General features: G+C 40.8%; 1 protein-coding gene across 4 annotated transcripts in view; it reads right to left on the reverse strand.

Annotated features, from left to right (window-relative positions):
- Positions 1-12,785, reverse strand: part of DIAPH2 (diaphanous related formin 2) — a 786,157-nt gene that overhangs the window by 229,610 nt on the left and 543,762 nt on the right. The gene's annotated exons all lie outside the window — the stretch shown is intronic.

Here is a 12,785-nt window from a genome sequence, read left to right on the forward strand (position 1 = left end):
ATTGCCACAGCCAACGTCTCCAAGACGTGGGTCACGGAGGGTGTGTTTAAAGAGCGGATGAACTAGGTAGAAGCAGCGAGTTCCACTCTTTCAATTTTTCACATTTCCTCCCACTCTTCTCCATCCTGCCCCCCATCCTTCTTGACCAAGAGTTAGGGACCTTGAAATACGAACTTGCATAAGGCTATCAAAAACCTGGTGCAAGCACTAAAGCCACTTCTTCCTTCGTCTCCCCACTCCCCCACAATTTTTATCCACAGAAAGTAATCCACTATGCTTCCTGCCAGGGCGGGGGAAAAGGACGACAGCTGAGACATTGTACTGCAGATTGTGACCTGTCTCTGGGTGAGCCACAGGCCAATAAACACCCTTTAAACTCACCAGATTCATTAATTCAATCGTATTTATTGAGGGCTTACTGTGTACAGAGCACTGTACCAAGCGCTTGGAAAGTATAATTCGGCAACAGACAGAGACGATCCCCACCCAACAACGGGCTCACAGATAAAAGCATTGATCTTCAGTGCCATGAGTGAGATCAGAAAGGAGGACTCGGAACCGGAAGCTTTAAGGGGGAGGAGGAGAAGTTGATAAAATAATAATGGTATTTGTTATTGTTAAGTGATTACTATGTGCCAAGCATTGTTCTAAGCACTTGGGTAGATACACGGTAATCAGGTTGTCCCACGTGGGATGCACGGTTTTAATCCCCATTTTCCAGATGAGGTAACTGAAGCACAAAGAAGTTAAGTGACTTGCCCAAAGTCCCACAGCTGATAAGTGGCAGAGCCGGGATTAGAACCCACGACCACTGACTCCCAAGCCCGGGCTCTTTCTACTGAGCCACACTGCTCCTTCTAATATGATTTCTGCAGCACAGAGGGCGGGTGTAACTGGAAGAAGCTACGGCCAGGCCCAAGTCGGGTGACGACTCAGAAGCAGTGGCTGCGACGCTCCTCGCCTTGAGTCTCCTCTGACAGTTCATTCATTCATTCAATCGTATTTATCGAGCGCTTACTGTGTGCAGAGCACTGTACTAAGCGCTTGGGAAGTACAAGTTGGCAACATATAGAGACGGTCCCTACCCAACAGTGGGCTCACAGTCTAGAAGGGATGCAGTTCCATTTAGCATCCAGGCCACCGCGGAAAATTGGGTGAGATCAGCCGCCCCTCCAAGTTAGAGCTGGAAAAATTAGGTGTGAGCTTGTAACGAATACCCAACACACGTGATGAACCCTGTGAGGAACCGTGAGCACAGCTCCTGGAGCCCAAGGAGATGGACAGGATGGTTCATTCATTCATTCAATCGTATTTATTGAGCGCTTACTGCGTGCAGAGCACTGTACTAAGCGCTTGGGAAGTCCAAGTCGGCAACATCTAGAGACGGTCCCTACCCAACAGTGGGCTCACAGTCTAGAAGGCGGAGACAGAGAACAAAACAAAACATACTAACAAAATAAAATAAGTAGAATAAATATGTACAAATAAAATAAATAAATAAATAACTATATTAAGCAGTGAGTAGATACAAGCTAATCAGGTTGGATAGTCTTAATCCTTATTATTATTATTAGGTCTGGTTCATTCTCCTAATAATAACAAAGGATGGTTGGGATCATTTTTTTTTAAATCGTATTTATTGAGCGCTTACTGTGTGCAGAGCACTGTACTAAGCGCTTGGGAAGTACAAGTTGGCAACACATAGAGACAGTCCCTACCCAACAGTGGGCTCGCAGTCTAAAAGGGGGAGACAGAGAACAAAACCAAACGCACTAACAAAATAAAATAAATAGAATAGATATGTACAAGTAAAATAAATAGAGTAATAAATATGTACAAACATATATACATATATACAGGTGAGTAAAATAAATAAATAAATAAATAGAGTAATAAATATGTACAAACATATATACAGGTGATACATCTATACAGGTGATACATATATATCATTCAGCATCAGGTCACCTACGCTTGGACACCGACTGCCCGGGAAGCGCGGCAGGTTTGTGCCACTGCAAGTCTGCTGTTTCCCACTTAGTTCCAGGTGATGCCGAAAGGATTCCCAGACAACAGGACGTCAGACATAAGGGAGGCAGTAGGTAAAATTAAGGGTTAACAAATGCAGATGGCACCGGCAGGAAAAAGTGCTGGGAGAGCTGTCTCCAACACCTGAGGAACAAGCTGTTTCCGGGCTTGATCTGATACAACCGCATAATAGCAATAATAATGATAGTAATAAGTGTAGTACTTGTGAAATGCTTACTACGTGCCAGTCACTGCCTGGCACACAGCAAGGGCTTAAAAATGCCATAATTATAATTATCATAACATGCTGGGGTAGATGAAAGATTGTGGGCAGGGACTGTCACTCTTTATTGCTGAATTGTGCTTTCCACAGCGCTTAGTGAGCCCACTGTTGGGTAGGGACTGTCTCTATATGTTGTACTTCCCAAGCGCTTAGTAGAGTGCTTTGCACACAGTAAGCGCTCAATAGATACGATTGATTGATTGATTGATTGCTCTGCACACAGTAAGTGCTTAATAAACACAACTGAGTTAATGAATGAACGGACAGAGCATGGGCCTCCAAATCAGAAGGATCTGAGACCTGAGAAGCAGCGTGGCTCAGTGGAAAGAGCCGGGGCTTGGGAGTCAGAGGTCGTGAGTTCTAATCCCGGCTCCGCCACTTATCGGCTGTGTGACCTTGGGCAAGCCACTTAACTTCTCTGGGCCTTAGTTACCTCATCTGTAAAATGGGGATTAAAACTGTGACCCCCCAGTGGGTCAAACTGATTACCCTGTATCTACCCCAGTGTGGCTCAGTGGAAAGAGCACGGGATTGAGAGTCAGAGGTCATGGGTTCAAATCCCAGCTCTGCCACTTGTCAGCTGTGTGACTTCGGGCAAGTCACAACTTCTCTGTGCCTCAGTTACCTCATCTGTAAAATGGGGATTAAGACTGTGAGCCCCACATGGGACAACCCGATCACCTTGTACCCTCCCCAGCGCTTAGAACAGTGTTTTGCACATAGTAAGTGCTTAATAAATGCCATTATCATTATTATTATCACCCTAGTGCTTAGAACAGTGCTTGGCACATAGTAAGCGCTTAACAAATACCATCATCATTATTATTATTATCTGAATTCTAATCCTGGCACTGCCGCTTGTCTGCTGTGTGACCTCAGGCAAGTCACTTCACTTCTCTGGGTCTCAGTCACCTCATCTATCAAATGGGAATTAAGATTGTGAGCCCACACCTGTCTACATATTTTGTTTTGTTTTGTTGTCTGTCTCCCCCTTCTAGACTATGAGCCCATTGTCGGGTAGGGACCGTCTCTATATTTTGCCGACTTGTACTTCCCAAGCGCTTAGTACAGTGCTCTGCACACAGTAAATGCTCAATAAATACAACTGAATGAATGAATGTGGGACACAGACCATGTCCAATCTGAGCATCTTGTATCCGCCCCAGTGCTTAAAAGAACAGTGGTTGACATAGAGTACGTGCCTAATAAATACCATCATTAATTAAGTGGGAGAGAGAAAGGGTACCAAAATCCCATTTTACAGATGAGGGAACTGAGGCCCAGAGAAGTTAAGTGACTTGTCCAAGGTCACACAGCAGGCAAATGGCAGAGTTGGGATGAAACCCCAAATCTTTTCACTCCCATGCCCAAGCCCTCTTCACTCAGCCATGCTGTCATTTAGAAGGAATAGTTTTGGAAGTCCCTTGCCTTAGTCACCTAGTCATTCTATTTGATGTATCAGACATTAACTCAAAAAACTAATCAATGCTATTTAGAATACTAACTCTATGTACATGTCCCCTCATCCTCCTATTTGTAAATTATTTTAGTGCCTGAGCTCCCACTAGTTTGCTAGACTGCCTTCTATTTATTCTGTTAGTACTGACACTTGTCTACTTGTTTTGGTGTCTGCCTCCCCTTTCTAGACTGTGAACCTGTTGTTGGGTAGGGACCATCATCATCATCATCATCAATCGTATTTATTGAGCGCTTACTGTGTGCAGAGCACTGTACTAAGCGCTTGGGAAGTACAAGTTGGCAACATATAGAGACAGTCCCTACCCAATAGTGGGCTCACAGTCTAAAAGGGGGAGACAGAGAACAAAACCAAACATACTAACAAAATAAAATCAATAGAATAGATATGTACAAGTAAAATAAATAAATAAATAAATAGAGTAATAAATACGTATAAACATATATACATATACACATATAAGGAAGGAGGACCATCTCTGTATGTTCCCGATTTGTACTTCCCAAGTGCTTAGTACAGTGCTCTGCACACAGTAAGCACTCAATAAATAGGACTGAATGAATGAATGAATGAGGATAGGGGTCATATCTTCTCTGTTGAACACTTCGAAGGGGTAAGTATAATGCCCTACACACATTAGGCATTCCAGAAATAGTACTGATTACCTGATTGTAGAGAACAAAGTTTAGGAAGCTTGGGGCATAGATGATTATTAAAATTCCAGTTTGTATTCGGGTCTATTACAGTTCACTTAAAAAAAAAAATAAAAATACTGGAACTTTTTTTAAAAAAGCAGTAAAATTGTAAAATGATTCTGTAGTCTCTAAAAGAAGTGAATATTGTTTTTATTCTCCTCTCTTTTCCCCTGAAATTAAAGCTTGAAAAACAACCTTGAGACTTGCCAACACAGAAATGTTTTCCAAAGGTCACTCACTCCTAATCTGTTTACACTGAAAGGTTTTAACTGTTTATAAAAATGTGAAAGCTCAACACATGTATTCTACAGAAGAGAAGTCAAGGATTCCACAAAAGGCCAACTTTACAAGACTTCATTTAGCACAAAACAATGTTCTAACCAGCAAAAGAGGAAGTAACAAGAAACTTGCAGCTCTAAGAACTGGCCGCTGAGATTCTATCTCTCCCTAAAGATGCAAGTATCAAAAAGAAGACACACTTTGAAAAATGCTACAATCAATCAGTGGTACTTATTGAGGGCATCCTGTGCAGAACACTGTACTAAGTGCTTGGGAGAGTACAAGACAATACAGTTGTTAGACATACTCCCTGCCCACAGGGAGATTAGTCTAAACCAATACAACTGAACCAGTCTTAGTTATCTTCTCTCAAGTCAGCCATGGCTGATTTTCTAGACTGGAAATGGGACAAGGATCATTTTACCTATGAAAACATATTTCTAAAATCCTTTTTGAATTTCAGGAAAAATAGAGGAGAATCAACACAGTGACCCTTTTCTATTTCCACACAAACACTTCATAAGCTACATTAAAGACAGCTCAAGAGCAGCTCAGTTGAAGTAATAAGACTTTGTTGGTGAGAATTGACAAAACGGTAGAACGATGTGGAAGAGGGATACGCCACCACCATTTCCTCATAGAAAATTTCCTGCAGGGTCTCACTTTCACAGGAAGTGTATTAGTCCCTATATTTATATTGGGGAAAAAAAAGGCCTCGGATTAAACTGTCAATTCTGTAACATCACTGAATAACTTTGAAAAATCAACTTGATATCCACTCAACCTTCCCATATGCACTTTAGAGGTCAAACACAACTAACCTGCCCACATGTTTTGTTTTGTTTTCTGTCTCCCCCTTCTAGACTGTGAGTCCGTTGTTGGGTAGGGACCGTCTCTATATGTTGCCAACTTGTACTTACCAAGCGCTTAGTACAGTGCTCTGCACACTGTAAGTGCTCAATAAATACGATTGAATGAATGAACTATCACTTTAATAAAAAGAAATGCTTAATCTTGTACTAAGAAATGAATATGGGCAACATATTGCCTACATACTTTTACACACTAAGGATGATTTTCTTTTCTTTTTTTCAGAGTTGTTAATATCTTAAAACAACCTTTTACAAAGATCAATAACCCATAGCTGAGAGACAGAACTAGTGGGGAAAATGGCTGAAACATCTAGGGATGTCTACAGATGGGTTTGTGGGGGGAAATGGCTACCAAATTAATGTGAACGCGGGATGCTTCCCCAATATTTGTTCATTTTTTTCTCCCACCGGCTCTGAGGTGCGAAGTGGGCATTATTCTGTTTCTATTTTAGATATTAGAAAGCTGCAATTCAGAGTAGTCAAGTCATATGCTCAAGATGGCAGTTCCAAGAGTGCAATCTCAACCAGGATCTCATTTTTTTTCTTTCTACAGCATTTTAATGCCTCCTATGAGAGTCCTCTTGGTTCAAAACTCCAATTAAGCAGCTGGATTGTCTTACTGAGGGGGCAGCGTCAAGTGCTCTAGCATTTCAAATTAACATCTTTCCCAGCAAGCTTCTGATTGCACGGCTAATGTCAAGGTGTTTTGGTTTAGGCATTTAAACTGTGTTTGGGCATGTCAAGGGCCAGTCTGAAGTGCTCTGTTCATCTGTTTATACTTTCACCCCTACCTTTGCTGGTTTGGAAATGTCTGTACACAATTGTAGCCTCTTGATTAATAGTTCTGTGATTTCCAACTGAAGCAACAGAAAGCCGATTGCTGGTTTTCAGTTCTTCTTTCCAACTTTCCTGCCTAGCTTTTTACTCTATCATCTGCAATACATAAAATCTCTGGGAAGTTACCTGTGCAAAATGGCTCTTTATTTTGAGATAAACAAGCAGGGAAAAAAAAGTTGCCCCTGTAGAAGGAATTTATTAACCTATTACATTGCATCAGATAGTCGTGTCTAAGAGGCTTCCTGGCTAGAATAGCTAGATTCACTCTTGAAGTACCCATGAGATGACCACAAAGGAACAGTCCTCCAGCAACTGTCTTAACGGCTTGATCATCCATCAGAATACTATGAAGAAACATAGTCAAATAAGGTAAGAACAAAGCAAATAGTCCTGCTGTACTATTGAACACAAAACCTAAGTAGAGCATTTCAATTTCACTTCAGCTTTATTTTAACAAGAAATATTTGCTTAGGAAGCTAATGCGGCTGAAAGACGATATCAGTTCTCGATCTATCTTCTTGATTCAGACCTTTAATTTGCTCTAAACCACGGCGACCGTGCTACCATTCATAACTTTTCTTTTGTTTCTTCTATTTCTCTAATCTGTCGCTTAAAATTGTCAGCTGACGTCACCCCTTTATTCACTGTTGGAATATTACTGCATGACTTCATCACTTCCGATTGTAACAACTGAAACTCTGGTTTTTAACTGGCCACCTCTCTAGGACATACTAAATTGCCAATCAAAGAAATGGGTCCATATCTTAAAATAAGCCACAGAGAGATCCTAAAACCACATAAGGAATTTACAGTGGCTCAGCAATGAATATCAAGAGTCACTGAAGCATTCTTACATGGCTTTAAAAACTCTCCATGAATTTTCTTACCCATTCGTCAAATTCATGTTCTCTGTGTTGGTTCTTGTTCTCATCCCTCCATTGCCTCCAGTGTATAGAGAACAGGCCTGGCAGTCAGAAGGTCACGGGTTCTAATCCCGGCTCCGCCACTTGTCGGCTGTGTGACCTTGGACAAGTCACTTCACTTGTCTGGGCCCCAGTTACCTCATCTGTAAAATGGGGATTGAGACTGTGAGCCCCATGTGGGACAGGGATTGTGTCCAACCTGATTTGCTTGTATCCTCCCCAGCGCTTTATACAGTACTTGGCACATAGTGCTTAACAAATACTATAATTATAATTACGATTATTATTATTCACCCCCTACTCTATCATTGATTCTACAAATGGTATTATTTAATTTAGTAGGCTATTTTGTAATAGTTTCTATGGACTGTACTGTGGGAAGATGATACCTTCCGAAGTACTTTTTAAAAATTGATTGACTCTGCCTTCTGAGATGATGGACGTTGGTAGACTCAAAACAATAACAATACTGAATGCTTCTCAGAAGTGCTCCTATTGCTACATACATAGAAACTGAGACTGTAATTCGATGATGTCCCTAGGAACTTATACTCAGAAAGTTATATGAAAGCTACAAGAACCATATGTGCTCCAGTGTCAAAGTCCATTGTTGTAATAGAATATGATGCTCCAGTTTCAAAATGAAAATCATCTGTTTCCTGGGCATTTGGGATACACCATTTGTTTTAATATAGCTTTAAAAAAATGTAACTCTGCAATATGCCAATGAAGGAATGCAGGTAAAATACAAACCTATAGAGAGTAATCTAAGTACAGACAAGAGACAAAAAGTGATAAATCAATTTCAATGGTTTCTATAAACTATCACGCCAAACCCATAACACACAATAGAATATTACTGGGAAATAGCTCTCTCTTGCGGGTTTGAAAAAAATACATATTTACATGTCTTGAAAAACCGGGCCTTTTGCAATGCAGCAAATCTAATCTGTCTCGCATCCAAGCAAATTTATGTTCATTCCCCATCCTCTCCCTGACATACTGTCTACACTGACTAAACCCAAACGGAAACCCAGAACTTTTAAAATCCATTAGAACCACACTACTCTTCCTGTTAAAAGAGAGTTGCCAAGTCATTTCATCCTATGTGTAAAAACTCCAGGTCAATTGACCTACTGAAAACAGATGAACAAATAATTATATTACAGTTCAGGTGAAACATAACCAATAAATGTTTTAACATAGGAAACTTGGGCATAAGAGTCACCGGCTGGATTTAGAAAATTAATTGTATAATACAGTACTTTAATCTCTTAATCTTATGCCCGCAAATGTATGCCTGCTTTTTTGTTCCATTAGACTGTAAATTTGTCATGGTAGAAATTTAGATTTTGAGCTCATTGTGGGTAGGAAATGCATCTACTAACTCTGTTGTACTGTACTTTCCCAAGCGCTTAGTGCTGTGCTCAGCACACAAAAAGCGTTCAATAGACTGTGAGCCTGTTGTTGGGTAGGGACCGTCTCTATATGTTGCCGACTTGTACTTCCCAAGCGCTTAGTACAGTGCTGTGCACACAGTAAGTGCTCAATAAATTCAACTGAATGAATGAATGAATAGGACTGATTTACAGGAATTGTGTCTTGTATTCTGTTGTATGTCCCCAAGTAAAGCCCCTTACACAGAGTTGTAGATGACAATTCTGCATACTATGGTGTGTCAAAAAATTCATTAACATTTTTTTTCCAGGTCATTAAAAGCTAGGTTGGATTTTGAGGCAGGGGCTTAAAGGAAGGGACTATAGAAATGTATTTAAATAGTGCAATTTTTTTTTTCCCAGGGGAAGACCAGGAGAAATATACTAACATTTTCATAACGTTTGTTTGAAAAGACAATCGTAAAGACTTTCAGAACAAAAATGCACATACGTACAGTTTTTAAAATACCTAGATCCCAATTTTATAAACAAATTTGCTTCATTTTTCATGAAGAATCATTTAGGTTCTCACATAAAGATTTTCATTTCTACTTCATTTGTAAATCTTTCATATCCCTGAAAGGCGAAAGCTAGAAAAATGGGAACAAGTATCTAAGAGAACATCTGGAATACAATCAGTAAAATATTTGCACATCTATTATTGATTTAAGACTTTAAGTTACTACAACAAAAATGACATTTTGACTGAACTGGAGTCTACCCAAGACTCATAAACTAAACATGAGGAATGACAGATGCTGACTCCACAGTCAAAAATGGAGATTTGAAATTTATGTTATGGAAGAGACAAATAATGTGACTCTTCTAAAACAAAATAATAAAATATTAAAACAAATTATCTTGATCTAAAAATGCTTGTTCTGTTATCTTCTAACCATAATAAAGTCATGCACGTCCCGCTTCTACCAATGACAAGGAACTAAGCTGCTTGTTTCTGGTAGTGTATTAACTCTTTCAAGCTTCTAGGACACTGGATCGGTTCTCTTCACTCCAAGCGCTTAGTACAGTGCTCTGCACACAGAAAGCGCTCAATAAATACGATTGAATGAATATTCACCAACTTGTTTTCTTTGTTCCTCCCAAGACCACCTGGGCTTCACTCTTGACTTTCCCATCCCATTCCCCTTGCCCACACTGTTTTCTTCCTCCCCACATCAGAATAGAGCTTTCCCACATTCAAAGCCCTAAAACTCCACCTCTCATTCATCCATTCAACCATATTTATTGAGCACTTACCATGCCCAGAGCACTGTACTAAGCGCTTGGGAGCATATGACAATCAACAGACCTATTCCCTGCTCACAAAAAGCTTACAGTCTAGAGGGGGAGACATTAATATAAATAATTACAGGTATGTCCCTAAGTGCTGTGGGACTGGAGGAGGGATGAATAAAGGGAGCAAGTCAAGGCGACATTAAAGGGAGTAGGGAAGGAGGGTTTAGTCCGGGAAGGCCTCTTGGAGGAGATGGGCCTTCATTTGGGAGAGTAACTGTCTGTCAGATACTACTCCATCTACTCCAACAAGTAGCCGCATGGTCTGCGGGAAGGAGCATGCTATAGTGGATAGAACACGGGCCTACAAATCATAAGGTCATGGGTTTTAATCCCGATTCTGTCACTTGTCTACTGTATGACCTTGGACAAATCACTTCACTGCTCTGTGCCTCAGTTCTCTTATCTGTAAGATGGGGAGACTGTGAGCCCGATGTGGAAAAGGGATTGTGTCCAACCCAATTTACCTGTATCCACCTCAGTGCTTAGTACAGTGCCTGGCACATAGCAAGCACGTAATGAATACCATGACTATTATTATCATTATTATTATTATATCTTACCTGATAAATTTCCTTGCACCCTAAACCGCATGAGCTCTTTCCCCAACTCTAGTACTTATGAACTTGCATAATGCCTTCTTGTATGTCTGTTGATGATAATAATAATGATGGCATTAGTTAAGCGCGTACTGTGAGCAAAGCACTGTTCTAAGCACTGGGGAGGATACAAGGTGATCAGGTTGTCCTATGTGGGGCTCACAGTCTTAATCCCCATTTTACAGATGAGGTAACTGAGGCACAGAGAAGTTAAGTGTCTTGCCCAAAGTCACACAGCTGACAAGTGGCAGAGCCGGAATTTGAACCCATGACCTCTGACTTCCAAGCCCATGCTCTTCCCAGTGATCCTCGCTGCTTCTCAATAATAATAATAATAATAATAATGACATTTATTAAGCGCTTACTATGTGCAAAGCACTGTTCTCAGCACTGGGGAGGATACAAGGTGGTCAGGTTGTCCCACATGGGGCTCACAGTCTTAATCCCCAATTCACAGATGAGGAAACTGAGGCACAGAGAAGTGACGTGACTTGCCCAAAGTCACACAGCTGACAAGTGGCGGAGCCAGGATTTGAACCCATGACCTCTGACTCCAAAGCCCGGGCTCTTTCCACTGAGCCACGCTGCTTCTCTAGCCACGCTGTTTCTCTAATCTAATCTAATGGTACATTCAATTACTTTGACTTCTTTAATTGTAAATATTTTTCCTAGCTCTCTTCCCCCTTAGAATTTAAGCTCCATATGGACCGGGAACACCAATTGGCCCCTCAGTGAATTTTAGGACTAGTACTGGTCCCGTAGTCCTAAAATTCACTGAGGGGCCAATTGGTGTTCCCGGTCCATATGGAGCTTAAATTCTAAGGGAGAAGAGAGCTAGGAAAAATATTTACAATTAAAGAAGTCAAAGTAATTTAGAAAGACCCATTAGTTCAATATCATCACTAAAAAAGCACGCTCAGAATTGGCACACTTAAACTTCCTAAATCCTAAATCCTAAAACTTTATTTTTCTCTAAAAATAAAACTTGTTGAGCCATACTGCGTTGACTCTTAGCACTCTGGAACAGGAACTCTTTAAGGATGGCTGCTCAAATGACAAGCGGAGAGAACTTTCTCTCGTAGATTTTCAACCTGTCCAGACAAACAAATTCCTTCTCCTGTTACTGTCAGTTCACTTGTCTATTTTAATCCCCTGCTACTGGCTGACTGAACTTTCCGGACCCTCCCTTCCCACAAAGGCATGAACAAAACCCATCCAGTGTTCCCAAAGCCAGGTGTGTATCAAATAAAGGAGTGAGCCAGTAGCTAGGCTCGGCAAATGGAAAACTGAATCTAGAAGCACTTAATCAGAGGCATCGTCTACACCACAGCACGTTTTCAGTCCTCGTCTCCCTTTATTTGGGCCCCTCCAACAGACAGCTGAGCTTCAACATCAGTGTTATCTTCTCCTCCTGAGACCAAGATTGTACTTCCCTGTGCGATCTGAAAATTGCACTCGCATAGCCCAAGATCGTTCATACAGCAGACATTTTGCTGCTCTGAGAATCAACCTCCTTTCCATGCATTGCAAAGCAGATCCTACATCCTGGTAGGTGATAGGGGGCTGTTTCTGGCTAAATTTTAAAGTGGTTTTGCTAAGTTGTATTTTTTTTAAAGCTGTCAATGGTATTTATTGAATGCTGCTTGCAGAGGACGGTACTAAGCACTAGGGAAAGTACCACAGAGTCAGTAGACAGGATATTTAATCTAATTCATTCATTCAATCGTATTTATTGAGCACTTACTGTGTGCAGAGCACTGTACTAAGCGCTTGGGAAGTACAAGTTGGCAACAGAGACAGTCCCTACCCAACAGTGGGCTCACAGTCTAGAAAGGGGAGACAGAGAACAAAACAAAACATATTAACAAATAAAATAAATAGAATAAATATGTACAAATAAAATAAATAGAGTAATAAATATTAAGAGCTTACTATGAGCCAAGCACTACGGTGGATACAAGCAAATCAGGTTGGACACAGGCTGTCATTCATTCAATCGCATTTATTGAGTGCTTACTGTGTGCAGAGCACTAGACTAAGCGCTTGGGAAGTCCAAGTTGGAA

The sequence above is a fragment of the Tachyglossus aculeatus genome, chromosome 6, assembly GCF_015852505.1.
Source record: "Tachyglossus aculeatus isolate mTacAcu1 chromosome 6, mTacAcu1.pri, whole genome shotgun sequence".
Classification (NCBI taxonomy): domain Eukaryota; kingdom Metazoa; phylum Chordata; class Mammalia; order Monotremata; family Tachyglossidae; genus Tachyglossus; species Tachyglossus aculeatus.